The sequence below is a fragment of the Schistocerca gregaria genome, chromosome X, assembly GCF_023897955.1.
Source record: "Schistocerca gregaria isolate iqSchGreg1 chromosome X, iqSchGreg1.2, whole genome shotgun sequence".
NCBI lineage: Eukaryota > Metazoa > Arthropoda > Insecta > Orthoptera > Acrididae > Schistocerca > Schistocerca gregaria.
Window position 1 is genome coordinate 578,135,598 of NC_064931.1, and position 18,492 is coordinate 578,154,089.

Sequence of the window (18,492 nt, forward strand, 5' to 3'; positions counted from 1 at the left end):
AGGCGATGATAATGGCCTCTGTGTTGCCTTAAAGGCGTTCTTGACGTATATAAACTTACCATGTCAAATCTCAAAAGGTAACTAACGCTCATGACCATTACAGCGTGTACTTGTAGCAAACGTGATTTGCGTCCTCATTGTGGCGCTACTAGCGCCACTCTCATGCAACTGGCGTGAAAGTTAACTAGATATCATCTTTCAGATACAGAAACATGCATATCAATTTTCGTTTGTGTTGCATAATTCCTTCTTGGAGTTGAGCGCTCTTTTCCATAGAGTATCTTGTAAAAATTTGAAGTAAATTAGTCCAGCAGTTTTCGCGATTTTTGGTAACAACATTAAACTACAACTTGTCTTTGCACAGTAGTACAGATGCAGTTCTTAAATGTTAGAACTCGTATAACACAACCTCATGTCTCACAACAAGGAAAACAGTAGAAAATGCCGAAATCTGCTTACCGCAGTCTCTAGTGGGCTTTCTTCACGTGACTCTAAAATCTATCACAAGACTGAAACACAGACGAAGAATCATCATGGGTTCCTAAGTACGCTATTTCCTTTACAGATCTGTCTTTCTTTCTTTGTGCGCCGGCCGCTGAGGCCGAGGGGTTCTAGGCGATTCAGTCAGGAACCGCGCTGCTATGGTCGCTGGTTCGAATCCTGCCGCGGGCAAGGATGCGTTTGATGTCCTTAGGTTAGTGAGGTTTAAGTAGTTCTAAGTTCTAGGGGACTGATGACCTCAGATGTTAAGTCCCATAGTGCTTAGACCCATTTCTTTGAGCCTTTTGTTATTTCTGTCTGTGGCAAATGCCGAAATTTCTTATCCATCTGAGGTGACAGCCAAATATACTATAAACTCATATTTCTTAATCCTTTCTAGATACGACGTGCAAACGGCCTTAACGCATTCGTAACACCGGTTTCCCGTAAGATCACCGAAGTTAAGCACTGTCGGGCTGGACTACCACTTGGATGGGTGACCATCCGGTTTGCCGAGAGCTGTTGGCAAGTGGGGTGCACTCAGCCCTTGTGAGGCAAACTGAGGAGCTACTTTTTTGAGAAGTCGCGGAAACTGACATACGGCGGGAGACCGATGTGCTGACCACATGCCCCTCCGTATCCGTATCCAGTGACACTTGTGGGCTGAGGATGACACGGCGGCCGATCGGTACCTTTGGGCCTTCATGGTCTCATCGGGAGGAGTTTAGTTTAGTTTTTTTTAGATTTGACGTCTGAAACGCGTAGTTCATGACGTAAGGGAGAGTATTGCTTTTGGGTACACTTTTCGTAACCTCGCCTCTAGCTCTGAAGTTTAATATATTTTCTCATTAAATTCTTAAATGACCGCATTTTTTATGTGTGGCAGTCTTGTTTCTGAAATTACAAATTTGCTCTGGGAAATTGTGAGGTTTCTAAATGTGAAAATGCAATATAAGGTACAAAACGGTCGTGTACCCCAGGACGAATATTCGACAGAGATTTAAAAGCGTTGCTACCCAGAAAATCTTATCAGTACTTCATTTAAAAGTCGATCTGTTACATTTTTATTTTACTACATACTGGTAATCAGTAACTGAAACAAATTAATTAGAGGTATTGTGAAAAATCAATAACAAGTTAAGCACTTTTTAAATAGCAGCTATTGGAAACTAAAATCAATTTCCATTTTCTAGACAGGTAAAATTATTCAGACATTAAAGAAACTCAGCTGATTTGCCAGTATCGCTCGTTTCATTGTAAAAGCGCTTTTTCTGTTTCAAGGTAAAAGCTTGTGTACGAGCGACGAAGTAGGCCTTAAATGTCTACATGTTATATAAACAGTTCTAGGATTGTATGGTATTTTACACGCCATAAAATGCTGTACCGGAAGAATTAACAATAAACTAAAAACAGTTTTAATTTATTATACACCGAGGTGACAATAGTCATAGGATATCCCCTAATATTGCGTTGGATCTCCTTTTGCCCGGTGTAGTGCAGCAACTCGCCGTGGCATGGACTCAACAAGTCGTTGAAAGTTATTTGCACAAATACTGAACCATGATGCCTGTATAGCCGTCCATAACTGCAAAACTGTTGCCGGTACAGGATTTTGTGCACGAATTGATCTCTATATTATGTTCCATGCATGTTCGATGGCATTCATGTCGAGTGATGTGGGTAGTCAAATCGTTAGATCGAATTGTCTAGAATGTTCTTCAAACCAATCACGAATAACTTTGGCCCAGTGACTTGGCGCATAGTCTTCCATAAAAACTCCATCATTGCTTGGAAAGATGAAGTCCATGAAACGCTGCAGATGGTCTCTAGGTAGCCAAACGTAACCATTCCCAGTCAACGGTCCAGATACACGCAGCTCACACCATTATGGAGTCACCACCAACAGGCACAGTGCCTTGTTAATAACTTGTGTCGATCATTTCGTGAGGTCTGCGTCACACTCGAACCCCACCATCAGTTCCTACTAACTGCAATCGAGACTCAGCTGACCAGATCACGGTTTTCCAGTCCCCTATGGTCCAACCGATATGGCACGAGCCCAGAAGAAGCGCTGCAGGCGATGTCGTACTGTTAGCAAACGCACTCGTGTCGGTGGCGTGCTGCCGTAGCCCATTGACGTCAAACTTCGCCACACTGTCCTAACGGTTACCTTAGTCGTACGTCTCACATTGATTTCTGCGGTTATTTCACTCATTATAGTTTGTCTATTATCACTGACAACTCTACGCAAACGAGACTGTCGGTTACAACGTTATCCTTGGTGAGAGGTAATGGCTAAAATCTGGCATTCTCAGTAGGCCATTGACACTGTGGACCTCGAAATATTGAATCCTCTAACGATTTCCGATATGGATTGTCCCATGCGTCTTGCTCCAACTACCATTTCGAATCCAAAGTCTGTTAATTGGGGTCATGCGACCATAATCACGATGGATACCTTTTCATATGAGTCCAAATTACAGCTCCGCCAAATCACTGGCCAAAATTTAGGAGAAAGCGCTGAGGCACTGAATTTTATATCGATCTTCGGCTGCTGAAGCTTATACGAAGCATTTATTTCCAAAAGTGCTGGTGGCAATGAATTCCTGACAACCCGCATTGACATCAGTAGCGATCTGAATCACAGCAGACGGTCGATCGCCCCTTAAGGCTCTGCGAAGGCAGCATGACAGCCTTTCCTCAAACACTTATGGTCGTCCTATGTTGCTGTTCGCGCATGTTTAAACATTGTCTCTGAGTTCTGAAAACTAAATTCGGAAAGTCAAATTCTTGTGTAATCTCCAACATAGCGCAGGTGACTCCTGTTTGTAAGAAAGGCAAAATAACGGACCTGTAAATTACGGCTTGCCCTTTGGTCACATGATACACTGCAAACTATGGATGATGGGCAACAGGTAGATTCGATATTCCTAGATAACCGAAAAGCATATGATACCGCACCCCACTGTACACTGTTATCGAAGGTATGAGCATACGGAATAGTTCTACATCTACATCCATACTCCGCAAGCCACCTGACGATGTCAGGCGGAGGGTACCTTGAGTACCTATATCGGTTCTGCCTTCTATTCCAGTCTCGTATTGTTCGTGGAAAGAAGGATTGCCGGTATGTCTCTGTGTGAGCTCTAATCTCTCTACTTTTATCCTCACGGTCTCTTCGCGAGATAGACGTAGGAGGGAGCAATATACTGCTTGACTCCTCGGTGAACGTATGTTCTCGAAACTTCAACAAAAGCTCGTACCGAGCTACTGTGCGTCTCTCCAGCAGAGTCTTCCACTGGAGTTTATCTATCACCTCCGTAACGCTTTCGAGATAACTAAATGACCCTGTAACGAAGCGCGCTGCTCTCCGTTGGATCTTCTCTATCTCTTCTATCAACCCTATCTGCTACGGATCCCTCACTGCTGAGCACTATTCAAGCAGTGGGCGAACAAGCATACTGTAACCTACTTCCTTTGTTTTCGGATTGCATTTCCTTAGGTTTCTTCCAATGAATCTCAGACTGGCATCTGCTTTATCGACGATCAACTTAATATGATCATTCCATTTTAAATCACTCCTAATGCGTACTCCCAGATAATTTATGGAATTAACTGCTTCCATTTGCTGACCTGCTATATTTTAGCTAAATGATAAGTGATCTTTCTTTCTATGTATTCGCAGCACATTACACTTGTTTACATTGAAATTCAATTGCTATTCCCTGCTCCATGCTTCAATTCGCTGCAGATCCTCCTGCATTTCAGTACAATTTTCCATTGTTACAACCTCTCGATATGCCACAGCATCATCCGCAAAAAGACTCAGTGAACTTCCGATGTCATCCACAAGGTCATTTATGTATATTGTGAATAGCAACGGTCCTACGACACTCCCCTGCGGCACACCTGAAATCACTCTTACTTCGGAAGACTTCTCGCCATTGAGAATGACATGCTGCGTTCTGTTATCTAGGAACTCTTCAATCCAATCACACAATTGGTCTGATAGTCCATATGCTCTTACTTTGTTCATTAAACGACTGTGGGGATCTGTATCGAACGCCTTGCGAAAGTCAGGAAGCACGGCGTCTACCTGGGAACCCGTGTCTATGGCCCTCTGAGTCTCGTGGACAAATAGCGCGAGCTGGGTTTCACACGATCGTCTTTTACGAAACCCATGCTGATTACTACAAAGTAGATTCCTAGTTTCCAGAAAAGTCACTATACTCTGACATAATACATGTTCCAAAATTCTACAACTGATCTACATTAGAGATATATGTCTATAGTTCTGCACATCTGTTCGACGTCCCTTCTTGAAAACGGGGATGACCTGTGCCCTTTTTCAATCCTTTGGAACGCTACGCTCTTCTAGAGACCTACGGTACACCGCTGCAAGAAGGGGGGCAAGTTCCTTCGCGTACTCTGTGTAAAATCGAAGTGGTATCCCATCAGGTCCAGCGGTCTTTCCTCTTTTGAGCGATTTTAAACGTTTCTCTATCAAACAAGATAGATATGTGAGTGGCTCAAAGTCTTTTTAAGTAACAGAACCTAGTACGTTGTCCTAGACAGTGAGTGTTCATCAGAGAAAAAGGTATCGTCAGGAGTGCCTTAGGGACATGTGATAGGACCGCTACTCTTTGCTATGTACATAAATGATCTGGCGGACAGGGTAAGCAACAATCTGCGGTTTTTTCTGATGATGCTGTGGTGCATGGAAAGGTGTCATCGTTGAATGACTGTAGGAGGATACAAGATCACTTACGCAAAATTTCTGTACGGTGTGATGAATGTCAGCTAGCTCTACATGAAGAAACTTATACTTTAATGCAGATGAGTTGGAAAAAAAACCATAATGATCGAATACAACATTGGTAGTGTGTTGTTTGATACCGTAAAGCCGATTAAATATCTAGGTGTAACCTTGGCAAGCGATATGAAATGGAACGAGTAGGTAAGGACTGTAGTGGAGAAAGCGAATAAACGATTTCGGTTTATTGCGAGAATCATTGGAAAGTGTGGTTCATATGTAAAGGATAACACTCAACCCTTCTTGAGTACTACTCGAGATTTTGGTATCCGCACCAGGTCGGATTAAAGGAAGACATCGAAGCAATTCAGAGGCTGGCTGCTAGATTTGCTACTGGTAGGTGCGAACAACACGCAAGTGTTACGGAGACGCTTCGGGAACACAGCTGGAAATCCGTGGAAAAGAAGCGACATTCTTTTTGAGGAATACTCTTGAGAAAATTTGGAGAACCGGGATTTTAAGCTGACTGCAGAACGATTCTGCTGCCGACACCGTACATTTCGCGTAATGACCATGAAGATAACAGAAATTTTAGCTCATACGGAGGCATATAGATATTCGCTTTTTTCTCGCCCTGCCTTGGAAAGGAAATGACCGCTAGTGCTACAGTGTACCCTCCGCAACGCACAGTACGGTGGTGTGTCGAGTTTTTATGTATGTGTAGTTGCAGATGTAGATGTAGGTATGAGTCTAGCACCAGTTATATCATTCCACGGTCACTGTCTGTAACAGACTGGTCAGATCTTGTATCTATATTGGAGACATAGCCGCCTCTAATGGCATACTCGGCACACCCTCAAAGGTGTCTCTTTCATCGTGACCTTTGGTCATTCAGTTCCATATGGGTGAAGTTAAGTGTCAAAGACAAGTCAAACACCCCAATGGAATGCTTTTCTAGACCATCTACCTGAAAAACGGTAGTGACAGAAGGCTTCAGTGAGCCATCGAGAATATCGCAGGTAAATTTTCTGGTCATTCTAACGCAATAGGGCAGAAATTTCAATCTTCCAGGTATGGAACGAGAGAGTGACGAGATTAAAACAGTCATCTGGGACATCGATTCATGTGAACTAGTTCTAAACGTCTTTTCTGAAAACTACTTCTGGAAGCGAGTTAGACAACCGATTAGTAAGAGCGAAATCATAAATCTTCTACTAAACTAACACACCCGGCAGATACTGAGATAAGTAATCGCGAGATAAAAAAACAAATAAAATCGCTCAACAGAGTACATGCGTCTAGACGGGATGAAATTTTTGAGTTCTATAGAGATTATGCGAAAGAAATTGCTCCCCTTCTAGAAGTAGAATATTGTATACTGTAATGATGTCCACTTAGCCATGTGATGCTCCAAAGTCTGAAAAGCTGACAATCGCATGGACAGCGACTTGCTGACCCCGTTCTCTCCATACTAGATTCAAACGACGACATTGAAGAAATGTGACACGGCGGGTGGTCGGTACTAATTGCCCCGTCATGAACAGCACGTGGAGTCAGTAATTGAGAAGTGCAGCCAGAGGGGAGATGAAATTGTAACGCACTTCAAAGACTGCTTGTATGTGGATTGTAAACTCACACCACAATTAATTCTGATGGCCCTCTTGTGAGCTATGATTATCTTTTTTGAATGCGCAGATCTGTTACGAAACACGATACCACGAGAAATTATAGAGTACAGAAATAAAGCAAACAAATTTTCGCTTGTTATAGTGAAGTTAGCAGCGCTAAACTTCTATGCAAGACCCCGAATTTGACGCGTCTAATTCTACATCTACATCTACATCTACACAGATATTCCGCAAGCCACCATACGGTGCATGGTGGAAGGAATCCTGTACCGCTACTAGTCATTTCCGAATACAGCGAGGGAAAAACGACTATCTACATCCCTCCGTATGAGCGCTAATTTCTCGTATCTCACCTTCGTGGTCCTTACACACAGTGTATGTTGGCGACAGTAGAATCGTTCTGTAGTCAGCTCCAATTGACGGTTCTCCAAATTTTCGCAAGAGCGTTTCTCGAAAAGAACGTCGCCTTCCCTCCAGGGATTCCCTGTTGAGTTCTCAAAGCATGTCCATAAAACTTACGTGTTGTTCGAACCTACCGGTAATAACTCTAGCAGCCTGCCTCTAAATTGTTTCCTTTAATCCGAACTGGTACTGATCCCAAACAGTCGAGCAGTAGTCAAGAATAGGTCGCACCTGCGTCTTGTATATGATCTCCTTTACAGGTGAACCACTCTTTCCTAAAATTCTCCCGATGAACCGAAGTCGACGATTCGCCTTCCACACCACAGTTATCACATGCTCGTTCCATCTCATATGGCTTTGCAACGTTACCGCCCCGATAATTAAAGGACATTACAGGTTTGATCTGTCTACTCATCCGCATTAACTTACATTTTTCCACAGCTAGGGCTAGCTGTCATTCGTTACACCAAACTAGAAATTTTGTCTAAGTTATCTTCTCAAGTCACCCAACTTCAACACCTTACCGTACTTCAAGGCATCATCGGCAATCAACCGCAGATTGCTGCCCACCCTGTCCGTGACATCATTTATGTATGTAGAGAACAGCTGTCCTATCACACTTCCCTGGAGCATCCCTGACGACACCCTTCTCTCTGATGAACACTCGCCGTTCACGAGAAGGTAATATTTAAGAAGTCTTCCAGCCGCTTATATACCTGTGAACTTATTCCATATGCTTCCTTCGGTAATAGCCTGCAATGGGGCACCGTGTCAAATTCTTTTCGGAAATCTAGAAATAAGGATTCTCCTGTTGCCCTTCATCCATAGTTCGCAGTGTATCATGTTAGAAAAATGCAAGCTGTGTAACGCACGAACGATGCTTTCTAAAACCATGCTGATTGGAGAACATAAGCGTCTCAGTTTCAAGAAAGTTTATCACATTCGAACTGAGAATATGTTAAAGAATTCTGCAGAAAACAGAAGTTACGGGTATTGATCTGTAATTTACCCTTCTTATATACTGGAGTCACCAGCTCTTTTTTCCAGTCGCTTGGGACTTCGTGCTCGGTGAGAGATTCGAGATAAGTGCAAGCTAGGTAAGGACCAATCCCGTAGAGTACTCTCCTTAAAATCGAACTGTGTTTCCATCCGGACCTAGTGATTTATTTGCCTTCCACTCTCATTTGTTTCTCTACGCCATGGATATTTATTTCTATGTCGTCCATACGGGAGTCTGTTGAACGCTAAGTATCTGGGCGGTAACGTTGCAAAGCCATATGAGATAGAACGAGCATGTGAGAATTGTGGTGTGGAAGGCGAATCGCTTAGCGATTTTACATAAGACCAGAATTTTCTCGGGTTCTCTGCTAAGGTGTGACGGCGGTATTTGTTGTATGCTTCGCACATAGATCTTTTCACTGAGGCACGAACCTCTACTAACCTTCGCTTGCCGTCATTTGTGCGTTCCCTTTTGATCGAGAAGGCGACAGCTTCTACTTCCTCAGCATCCTCCGAATTTCGTTATTAAACCATGGTGTATCTTTTCCCTCTTTTATCCACTTACTAGGTACATAACCCACCCCCCATACCACAATTTACAGGCTGTTTAAAGTTTGCCTACAATTCCTCTACATCTATCTTATTAGAACTGAGTGATGCCAACTCACCGTTAAGTGAAATGCTAATAACTGCTTATCTGTTATATAGCAGAAACACTCCCCTACCCTTCTTGACTGATTAATTAACTTTCGTAATCATAGTTGCTATAATGACACCATGATCGCTAATCCCCGTTTCTATACTCATATTGTCGATAAAGTCTGGCCTATTTGTAGCTACAATCTCTATGATATCTCCATTGCATGTGTGCTGCCGAACTAGCTGCTCAAGACATATTTCAGAAAATGTGTTCAGAAGTATTTTGCATGAATGTCTGTCTGCAACCCCCACAATGAATCCATAGACATCCGAGTCTATACTTGCTAGGTTAAAATCGCCTCCAATTAGTGTTGCATGAGCTGGGTATTTGCTCGCTATTGACCGTATACATTCTTTGAATGTGTCTAGAACTATCACAGCAGTATCGGGTGACCGGTAAAAACATCCAGCAATAAACTTGGTTTCACCTACCTGTTATATGCGACTGAATAACTTCGCTGTCGCACTCCACTTTGACCTCAATAGAGACAATAATTTCGTCTACTGCAGTGAACACTCCCTCTCCTATGGCTTCTAATCCGTCTTTCCGATATTCAGTCCACTACTCGCTAAATATCTCAGAGCTTTCCACTTCAAGTTTCAGCCAGTTCTCGGTCCCAAGAATAACTTGGAGGGCAGTATATTCGGGAACTTTATTACGAATACGTCAACAGTTTATTGATAAAATTATGACAGCTGAAGTATCTTTATTCCAAACGCCGAGGACTTCCTTTAGTGCACATCGACTGGCGAGTGTTCATAAGAGCACCTCAAACGACTGCCTAATTTTAAAAAATCGTCATTTTCACTCCACAAGTACTCTGCTACCTGAGTAGCTGTTTCCTGTGTGTAGTGCACCACTGACCTATCAAGGGGAGTCCTACAAATCACCACACGATAAAGCAGATCTAGAAATTTGCAGCCAAGACAGTTATAGAGTCGACATAGCCTTTGGTTGAGACCCTCCACTCCAAACCAAAAGACCCCGATGTGAGAACAACGCTGCAAACTGCGAGCTTTGCTCGTCCACTGCGTGCGAGGCCAGCGGTCTCATCCACCTCCGCCAGCCGCGTGTTCGAACTGAGGATGATCTCCCAACCTACGACAGGCGTCGTTGGTGCCGACGTCAGCCACAACCTGCACGGTTGATAGCCGCAGGCAAGGCCGCCTCCACGTCTCCAATGAGAACCCCGGCAAACATACCGAGTGCACATTGGCTTTCTTTCCAGCCCTTAACGCTATCTGCCTAAGGGGCTCCATAATCCGCCTAACGCTGAAGCTCCCAGTAACTTGTAAGCCCCTCCCCCCGTGTGCCCGCTGGGACCTTGCTGAAGGAACGGCCACCTGTCCTCTCACAGGGTGTATGAGCGAGGCCAAGCGGCCAGTCTCCATATCGGCCCTCCGCCTCAACCGACGCTAACGCGTTACTACCTGACTCTCATCCTGCTGTGAGGGAAGATCCACCGTGTCGGGTGCACTAGGATATACCTCAGAAACAGGGCCCATGGGCAAAACAAGCTACAACTTAGGTGTTCCATGCGACGCTCCAGATTCTCCACCACCGTTACACCCCGTGACAGCAGCCTGAAAGTGACTGACCGTAGCGAAAAGCGAATTCAGCTGTTCACAAACTGCGGCCAGCTCCTCCTGCGTCCGCACATGGCATGCACACATCTTAGTCATCGTAGCAAGACTAACTGAAGAAGTGAACTATAGAAGCAGACAGAATTCTAGATATGCTACTTGCTACACTCCTGATGAGTCACTACTGTGCTCTGATGCGTTCAGGAGCTATTGAGTGAGCAACTACTGCGCTACAGACTGAATGAATTTACACTTATAAAACAGCAAAATTAAACCTCTCAAACATAAAAACACGTACGAAATTTAATAAATATAATACGAGGAAAACACAGAAAAAGATAAACAATTAACTTGCCGCTCTGTAGTTATACTGGAAAATCAGCTGAGAGCTATAGCCTGACGCAACTTTTTCACTGTTTCCAGTCCTGAAAATTTAAAACGTTCGGTATTTCTGCTCCTGCTCTCATGATCTTGTAGCGACAGAAAAATATCACTTTTACAAGAGTTCTGTGACAGAAAATGTACGTACTTTGTTTTATTGCGGTTAAATAGTAAATTGTTCTCTGTAAGCTGTAGACTCATGTTATACATTACACCGTTTGCATGATCCATCACGTAAGATTCCAAGTCTATCACAACAACATTTGTGACATTTTATAATATTAAGGCTTTTTAGAAATCTGTAGTGGTTATTTGAGTTTCTGTGTGACATACAAATTTACAACATGCAAGGCTTAATAAAATTTTTCCTGCTTGTTCACTCCGGTGGATAAACTTCTGTTTCCGATTTTCACTTACTAAAAGAACCGCTTATGGCCTTTAGCCCTGATGCCATAATGCTCTAACATACGCAAAATCCGGCCGGAGTGGCCGAGCGGTTCTAGGCGCTACAGTCTGGAACCGCGCGGCCGCTACGTTCACAGGTTCGAATCCTCCCTCGGTCATGGATATATATGATGTGCTTAGGGTAGTTAGGTTTAAGTAGTTCTAAGTTCTAGGCGACTGATGACCTCAGCAGTTAAGTCCCATAGTGCTCAGAGACATTTGAGTCATACGCAAAATTACAGCGTCAGCCTTTTGTTAAATCAAAGAATATAACTAATTTGCTCAATCCAATTCCCATTTTGAGTGTAGTTTGCAAGCAAAATATTAGGGAAGCATATAACAAAGATGTATAGTAAGACAATCAAATATTTGAATGAACAGCTAGCGAATGTAAGGTTCAGCAAACTGGACAACAGTTGGTTGCACTGGCTATTATAAAAAGCACAATTTAGCAAGAAAAATGACACAAATACCAAAATGCGAAATTCAGAATCCATATTCAGTATCGTCGTTATAGAACAGCAGCACTTTTCCGCGAGTCTAATGCCCCAAAAACTTTGTGTCCCCTTGGACTGCAAAGCGATATTTGAATCTCCAGTGTCCCTCTTAAACGCTAGATCTCGTTTCCCTGCAGTCAACGCATAGATATAAGTCATTCCGACTTAATGCCGGTTGTGCTCTGAAGGAACACAGCATACGCTATCGGCCAGACGCTGGGTTGCTGTTGGCTGTGATAGTTCCCTGGACTGGGACCGCAACGATGGCGACGTCTCCGCCGCGTCTGTCGCTACTTGTTACCATATTATAGCAATCATGTTGTTTTTAGGGCTGTTGACGAAAACCTCTAATCCCGCGTCAGAATCGATGGTGCCCATAGTTGAGTGTTGTCGAGATTTTAGATTTTGATTTGAATTCACTGTTGCGTGGCGGTGGCTACGAGAGATGGCAGACAAGCTTTTGATTTAATGTCACCTGGGGAAGTCTCCTTCTGTGACAGAGTCACTGCTATAGGCTCCCTTCACGGAGAAACGATCCAGGACGGGACTAAATGTGCATGTCGAGATGGGCAGCCTTGACACAATTAAACACAGAAGACTCAAAAAAATGGCTCTGAGCACTATGGGACTTAACTGCTGAGGTCATCAGTCCCCTAGAACTTAAAACTACTTAAACCTAACTAACCCAAGGACATCACACACATCCATGCCCGAGGCAGGATTCGAACCTGCGACCGTAGCGGTCGCGCGGTTCCAGACTGTAGCGCCTAGAACCGCTCGGCCACTCCGGCCTGCCAGAAGCTTCATCTGTGGCGTGTTGTGCCAGATGCAATAGACGGACATCACCAAAAGTTCTCATTGATGGAACACTTCCACTGAGCCTACATAATTTTCTGCTGCAGTCCTCTATGTACTTGGAAACAGTAATGCTGCCTCTGTTGTGCTCTGTGCTAGAGCGTCAGCCACTTGTCTTTTCAACACCTTCAGCAACTACCTCACTATTTTACTGTGATTAGAATGACACATACACGTTGCGTTATGTATTTCCAAGTACAAAACTGCTGGAACAATCGGGATATAAATTACAGACCGTTATATGTAATTATAATCGTCGGCAATACTTCAGTCCCTAGTAATTTGAGTTACTTGAGGACTCTGTCCTTGGCAGTTCTGAAATGTGTGTTAAGTATGTATGTGCAGAGCACCAATTTGGGTAGATCAAACTGTGTATTCTTATTTAGGGCGTTAACCAAAAGCTAAATACCAGTGAGGTTGCAGTCTGCTGCTCACCACAACAGCCGCACATTCGGTCTAGTAACACTGGAGGTATTTAATGCGGGTCATCCCCCAATGTGTGATAAGTGTAAAATTAGGCCCTCCATACCCGTAGAAGAGTTTAAATGAAATGACAGTATGGCATTGATGGACAGAACTCCCCACCTGGGGAAGTTCGCCCACCGAAACCAAAATATTTTCAGTTGAAGCCACATTGGGCGACTCGCATGTCGATGAGGATGAAATGACGATGAGGGGAACACAACATTCAGTCACAGAGTGGATGTAATCTTCGAACGGGCCGGGAATCTAACCCAGGCCGGTGCATGGCAGTGTGCCACGGTGATCACTCAGCTAAGGAGGCGGGCTGTAGAACAGCTAGATCGGTTTCTTTGTGTTCAGTGGAGGGTTGAATCACTCATCTGGTTTGGATAACCAAACCCCTCCTGTGCTGAGTCTCCTTGCAGAACTTGGCGCCGCAGCACCGCTGACCATCTGTCTATGGCAACTTCTGTCGGACTCTTGCCAGGGGTCAGCGGGTCATGTCCTGTGCGCTGCAGTCTCCACACGCTTTGGCAGCAGTCATAGCCGAGCCTGAGCCGGTTATGTGCGGGCGTCCGCCACTGCAGGCCGCCGTCATAGCACAAAATGGAACGCTGCTGACGTCAAGGTTATGGCCTACTGTCAGGCCATTAGCTAAAGGTCTGCCTGACGCCAGCATCGTGGGGCGCTGACGTTGGCCTTCTCACCTGGGCGGAAGCCGTCACCTGTAAGCCTTCGCCGGCCTGGGTCACTGGAGTCGGGCATGTCTTTTGCACATTGATAAAAATGTAATGTGTATCTGAATCAAATGAAGTATTGTTTCTCGCTCGTCAGTATATTCACTGGGCCCCAACGGACCCTTACCACCATCACTCACCCTATTGAGTGTCACTGGCACTCATCAACTTAAAAAAGAAAAAATCTTCTCTATCAATCTTAGCTTCTCTAGCTGATTCATTTACTCATTGTTTCTCGTGACATACATTCCATTTCTGATCTTACACCAGCTACCTTATTTCCAAAAAGTTTCTATTTATTATATCAAAAATTTTATTAAAGCCTCTTGAAAAAATTTATAAGAGATAAAAGTAAAAGTCCACGAATATAATCATCAGAACTTGCAGTCTTTTTCCTAAATATTTTACCAGCTTCCCAGTAATATTTAATCCTTCGCTGCAAGATATTAAAATGTTCTTGCTGATACTGGACGTTGCCGTTGACATTTTCTGTGTTTTTAATTCTTGTAATTTTTCAAAAGTGCTCATACATGTTTCAACACCTATGTGACATATTCTTTAGATTTCGTTATTTGATGAAATTCAATCATTTCTACTAACTTGAACAAAGTTCAGGAATGATTATTCTTGGTCAAATCAGTTTCAGGCAGTCTAGGCGATATGTAGAAGAAAGTACTTTTGTAGAATTATATTAGGTAAAACTGTCAGCCTTTCTTTTATTAATCGATGATTTTAGTCGACAAACCTAACATGCGTAATTTCATTTACTAGACCACAAATACATCTGTATGACTTCAGATCACAAACAGAGCACAATGGAAAAGAGACATGCCTTCAAATGTTATATAAATTGGAGATACATTATCATTCTATAACAGGGTGCTTGTGGAGGAGGGTACTGTTCATATCATCCCTGATGTAAGGGTAACATGACTTTTGGAACAAGTAGGTGGGCAGGACGTTATGGGCTGCTCGAAGACTGTACAACCTTCTGGTTTTTTTTTTTCAGAAGTCTCCGATAATAGACATGAGCGCACATCAGGGGGGTGCAGGATGATGGGTGTCAATCACACAGTCCACGCAGCTGTACTGTAGAGTCGACTGCAGACGCTACACCCAGCGTGGCTGTGGAGCAGTCACCTAGCATTGTAAGCATTCCCAGCCCGTCTGTGGTGCGATCTGTGTTAGATGCTGACACGGCGGTTTGGGCTTGCTCTGCTGCTAACCAGGCGAGAAAGCAATCTACTCAATCAAGGCAAGTGGCGGGAGCGTAGACACTGCAACTAAAAATTCCTTACCGGCAGAATAAAATTTGAAAAACTGTTTATGTGGTACAAAAACGTATGTAATGTATTTAATAATTGTTTGCATCGGGAAAGATACATCATAAGCGCGAGGGCACGATGCAGTCACCAGTCTACCATACTCCAAGTAAAAATGAATCATTTTGAATAACCTCGTCAGGTTCCATCTTTACCATACAGATGCGATCGCATTTGCCTTCTGCTTTTGATGTACGCTGTAAAACAAATAAACGACGCACTACGAAAGAGTTATCCAAACGGATAAATGATTACAATATCAGAAAAACTGGATGATTTATCCAAAAGAAAGAGCTTCATAAATTGAGCAAGTTAATAACACGTTGGTCCACCTATGCAAGCAGTTATTCGGCTTGGCATTGACTGATGGAGTTATGGACGTCCTTCTGAAGTATATCGTGCAAATTCGTGTCCAACTGGCGCGTTAGATCGTCAAAATCACGAGGTGTTTGGAGGGATCTGCCCATAACGTTCCAAACGTTCTTAATTGTGGTGAGATCCGGCGATCTCGCTGGCCAAGGCAGGATATGGCAAGCACGATGACAAACAGTAGAAACTCTCGACGTGTGAGGGCGGACACCATCTTTCTCAACTATAAGCACAAAATGGCTTGACACGAAGGGCAATAAAATTGGGTGTCTAACATCGTTGACGGACCTCTCACCGTGGACGACAACCAGAGGGGTCCTGCTATGAAAAGGAAGTAGCACCGCATACCGTCACTCCCGGGTGTCGGGTCGTGTGGTGGGTGACAGGTTGGTGTCCCACCACTGTCCGGGGCGAATCTAGACACGTCTTCGGCCTAGACTCTCGTTAACTGGAGTAGAATTGCCTTCAGTGATGAGGTCTGGTTTGAACTGAACCCCGATGACCAGCAAAGACTTGTCTGGAGAAGCTCTGGACAGCGGTGGAGCGCTACCCTGACAGTCGTCCACCATACGTCCCGACAACAATGCGTGATGGTCTGGAACGCAATCTCTTTTCTTAGCAGAAACCCTTCGGTTGCCATCCGCTGCACCCTTACAGTATACAGGTACGTCGACGATATTCTACGCCCCTTTTTGTGACCCTTCATGGCAAGCCGCCCTGGGCTTACATTTCAGCAAGACATTGCCAGCCTGTACACGGCAAAAGTTTCTACTGCTTGATTCCGTGCTCGCCAAAACCTACCTGGGCCAGCAATGTAGCTGTATCCCTCGCCAGCTGAAAACGTTGGAGGACCCTCCAGCCAGCTAGGGATTTTGACGATGTAACGCACCAGTTGCGTTTTTTAATGTTTTATTCTTATTTTTTTTATTTTACATCCTCTTTGTTCCAAAGTATTCCTTGAGCGCGAAAATATTGTTTTGACTTCCACGTAGAAAATGTTTTGACAAGTATCAGATTGGACGACAATCTTTTAACAAGGACTAGATTGGACATAAAAAAGGATATGCAGGTTCGACATTGTATGAGAGTAATATTTAAACGGCAAGATGCGAGATTATTGTAATCAGCTACAGGATTCTACAAATGACTTGCAGACACCATTTGAATATTATTCAATAAATAGTACTAATTATTCAATAAATAGTACGGACAGACTTGGAAACACACCTCAAGTTGTCTATAAAAGCTGAAGTGGCAGACGAGAGAGGAAGTCCTCTTCTACACAATATTTGTCTGAAATATATGAAAGAGTCACAGATAACGCCGTTTTAACTTCTCACTTGTAGTTCCTATGGGCTACATTGCATAATGGTTTTAATATGTTTCATGTTTTATGAAATATTTTTCTTTACATAGGTTCAGCTTACGAATTTACAAAAAGAAAAAGTGTAAAATTAACACACTTATTATAAGCTACACTTCATTGCCCTCACGAATTCTGAAAGTTATGGCTCGCAAGCACCTTACTTCCTTATTCAGCTGAAGTTAACTAATAACGATGGAGTATAGCTTTTTTATTCACTTACAAATGTTTTATTCCAGGTGCACCTTGTTTTACAAATTAAGAGACATGACTTTTGATGTAGTAAACGAGCGTTTATTGGCTCGCTCAGGAAGGTCAGAATTGTTGTAGCTGTCATTCAAATAGATATTTTGTTTTGTTCGCCTATTCGGATGTGTGACAGGCAAAATGGACCATAGAACTCCGATCCGAACCTTCCGATTCGCTCGTTCTGAATAATTTCTGATTACAAAGATTTTGAATTATTAACATAATTACATAAAAATTACAAATAATAAACATTAATTTTATTAACTTGTTATGAATAAGAAAAGGTGTGGGCATTTATTTCATGAAATATCATACACAACATTTTATATAAGTGTTTTTAGTGTATCTTCACACTCTGTCATGCTTCACCGTTCATTTCTGAAATTTTTAATAAATGCAATAGTTCTCGTACTGTTTTCTTTGAAATTTTTGCAATCGAACATTATTACAAGTTTATGTTTCAGTCTGACTATACTATGGAATCTTTTTTTCAAATTTAGTTCACGTAGTTATTGTTTTGTAGAACCATTGTTTATAAGAGTGATCTGGCGATGAAAAGTTCAAATTGTTTGCTGTGTGATGAGCGTCATGGGTAGGTAGACTGGAGTGACATCAGCAAGGTGAGACCGGGACCAACGAGATATACAGGCCCTGCAACGAACTTATGAAGTCACGCTAGTCGGCTTGTTCGCCACACTTCGCGAACGCTTGGCTCCGTGCAGAGCCGACGAGAAACCAATACGTTATTGAAAAGGTACCCACTAAAGATCACAATACTATCATGTGCTGTCGAGAACCTGGATGCATTTAAGCACGCAGTCAAGAATTACTAAACTAGTCTGAAATAAGTACTCGCTCTCTGCCGAAGATGGCTGCTTGCAGTCGTAAGACCTGTAGCGTCACGTGCTGTGACGTAAGCGCTACGCCCTGTCTTTCTCGTATGCCTTTGGGCGAGACGGCTGTCGGACGGTCGCATTTCCCAGCACTTCAGAGTCGCGTTCTATCGTCGACAGGATCGCTCGGTTGATCTCAACTACCAGAACGACCTCTTATCGGGGTCGGTTACTTGCAACAGATGTACAGCAATATCAGCTCTCTACAGTACGTAGTTTGTATTACCGTACACAAAAAATATATCGCCTTTTTGTTGCACAATAGTTTACAATGGTTGTTTTTATAGTGTGTGCTTTTATTTACTCGGTCCGTATTGGTTACTGGGGTCTCAGTTCACATCAGTATGATTAGTTTTCTTTCATATTTATTTACAC